This window comes from Papaver somniferum, chromosome 4, assembly GCF_003573695.1.
Source record: "Papaver somniferum cultivar HN1 chromosome 4, ASM357369v1, whole genome shotgun sequence".
In the NCBI taxonomy this organism is placed as follows: domain Eukaryota; kingdom Viridiplantae; phylum Streptophyta; class Magnoliopsida; order Ranunculales; family Papaveraceae; genus Papaver; species Papaver somniferum.
Window position 1 is genome coordinate 3,580,979 of NC_039361.1, and position 3,039 is coordinate 3,584,017.

General features: G+C 34.3%; 1 long non-coding RNA gene across 1 annotated transcript; it reads left to right on the forward strand.

Moving 5' to 3' along the window:
- Nucleotides 1–777: 777 nt before the first annotated feature.
- LOC113273429 lies at nucleotides 778–1,834 on the forward strand. The gene is made up of 3 exons (XR_003322390.1): nucleotides 778–1,051; nucleotides 1,141–1,272; nucleotides 1,385–1,834. It is a non-coding gene; the product is annotated as an uncharacterized LOC113273429 (long non-coding RNA).
- The last annotated feature ends 1,205 nt before the right edge of the window (nucleotides 1,835–3,039 follow it).

The following is a 3,039-nucleotide window of genomic DNA, read 5'->3' on the forward strand; positions in this document are numbered from 1 at the left end:
TTGAACTTGTGCTTAATGGTAATATATATCTTGCGGGGTGTGCGGCTGTGGAATTTTGTAGGGGTTATCTTGTATTTAAAACTCCTTGATGAATGCATTTAGCTTCGGATTTATGATTGCATATAAATTAAGTTGCTATGTATTTCTTCTTTTAGTCTATGAAACGTCTCTTCTCGGAAATTTTATTAGGAACCCGTTCTTATACCTTTGCCAATTTTATTGACAAAAAGGGGGAGAATTAATGTGTAGTTCTACTACATATACATATGGTTTTCGGATCATTGTGTAAGGGGAAGTGGTTTCCATATGAGATGGAGTATTGACTAAGGGGGAGTGATACATATCACCGTAGTATTATTGTTAAAGTCGTGATGCAATTGGACTTTGATGTTACATCAATTAACTATGACACAGTTGCCTTTTTGGGGTAGACAAAGGGCGGTCCGGATGAGTTTTCGGAAACACAATTAGTGGTCAGGATCCTTTAATCTAGCAACAGAAGAGTATACCATCCATTTTTGCAAGGATCATTTAATCCATCGTTCTTTATCTTTCACGCCTTTTTGCGTCATGCAAAGAAGTTGGAAACTGCTGCATTATTGAAACGTGTCACAACCTCCTTTTCTTTCTCCCTATTTTGCTTAGGTGTCTTGGTAGATAAGTTCTTCATAACTTCGCATAACCACCCCATTGAGATAGAACAAAACTGCAAATCAGTTTCTGTTAGTTTCCACTTAATTAGTTTTCTTTCTTCCGACCATTATCTAGGATAAGATATCTGACTTTCTCTCTTAATTGTTCCCATCTTTTTTATGGTGATTTTATTTTATTTTTCTCTCATTATTTGTTTTTCAGATAGTAATAAACATCACAATAATCTGCGAATTTCCTTTTGGTAAGTGTAGTGAGATGGAGGACGAACAAATTTGGAGAAAGACCAAATCTATCAAACGAAGATTAGCACAAAGATGGGGACTGAGGCATGAGATGGAGGAAGAACATGCTGCTTGATTATCATCATCCCTGAGAACCAAAACAAAACTAAATCACGGTTTGCTCTTGGAAATCAAATTTACCTATCTATCTATGAAAGTTTGTAATCCGTTTGCGTTTCTCCAAAATAATTTTTTTTCTTAACAGTTGGACAAAGATCCTCAAGGATTACGCTGACATCTCACGTTATCTTACATTTAATTTATTGATGATTCAAACAACAATTAAAATGTACCATGAAAGTGCGTACTAGCGGATTTCTCAGTATGATCATCATAAGTGAGTACTATAAACGGTAAAATGGATTTCTCAGTATATATTTTGTTAACTTTTTCTTTGAAATTTTCTTTGCTATACCTATCAATCAGATTCAGAATCTTATTTTTTGCAGCAGCGATATCAGAAGATTAAAGAAAAAGCAAATCTTACTTAACATCTTCGACCAAAGTAAGACTTTTGAAGTGTGGTAACTAATATAGTTTATTGTTCTTTACTTAGGTTTTTGAAGAAGAGGCGCTGGTCGTTGACCGGAATATGCGACTATGTACACATAAAATTTTAATTGCTTTCTTTCCTAATGATTTTTTTTAGTCATAGCATAATCTTTGTAGCCTTTTTGTTTTGACGGTGTCCGTTCCTTCTCGCGCTATTAATTTGATCCTATTTGTGTAGGAATTAACAAGTGGATATTGGTTCATTGTTTTCTCTTCGGTTCATTCTATTTTCTTTTTAATTTGGCCAAAAAAAAACAGGATTTTGCTGCGGCAAAATCATAATAGCATTAAAGAGTGTGTCGGGTCAGCAAGATGCAACGAAAGTGCGTTACAAAAATTGCTTGCATCCTTTTTGTGCAATGACTAAAAAAATCTTTCGATTCTGCAGTGATTTGATTACTAGATTCTTTTAATTTGATTCAGTTTGAGATACCTGACAAAATTGGAGGGAAGAACTACTGACATTTAGAGGTAATTTGACAAGAACTTTGGCATGGAATTGTGGTGTTGGGACGTGAAGATGAATATTACTTGAAAGCTTTCTCCCTTCGTCTGATATTTGTATGCTTAATGTTACAAATAGCTATTCTGTGTCTCCCTATGTGATAGGTTAATAATTATGTTAATAATTCAGAACCTTTGGGATCATATTTGAAATCCTGTTATGTAGTTGTGCCGACGAACCACTGATCATTAGTTAAGTATCGTAACAACATTTTCTGCAGGAATGTATTTTCTGTTATACTTATATGTCCCGCCAGATCTTTGATATGCAATTATTTTGTTTCCGGAGCTGACTAAAGAGGAAATGGAATGAACGTCTGCAAATGGTCCGACTTCATCGTAGTGATTTTGTTGAATACCAAATATATGTTTCTTTTTCATTTGCGTACACATGTATTCGTTTATTAATTGTTGTTGTTGCTGACGCTGGTGGAGGCAGTTAGAATATCTACTTACATTTGTACCATTTATTTCCTTTGGTCGTCTTTTATCGGAAACATTTTGGTATAGCCTTCAGAAATTGGAGATGCTGGATTTTTTCATGAATATCGTTCTCTCTTGATATATATATATATATATTTTTTTTCATTTTCTTTCTTTAACACTGCATCTCTACTATTTCATTGATCGAGTGGCAGTTCGGGTTCACGCTGGAAATGTGAACCATGTGGACTACAAAATTTTGTGATTGAGAATTCCGAGTACATTTTGTATTTAGTTGATAAATTTGAAACGTAGACAAATTTTTCCAATTTGTAACCTATATTTTCCACAATTATAAAGAGATTTTCTCTTTCATTGGTTATCGTTGTCCTTTTAATCTTTCTTGGGTTTTAATCAGGTGTTCGTCCTTGGTTTGGAGATGGCTATTTTCCCAAGTTACTTTGTGAAATGGCTTTCTGTTAGTGTTTGTTTTGAGGTCCGAACAGGCTCCGCTGTAGTTGTGGTTTTAACCGTCTATAATGCATTGTGAAAAAGAAAGATTGCAATGCCGGACAACACTAAATTTATATACCATTAATATGGATTGTTAGAGAAAATGAATTTA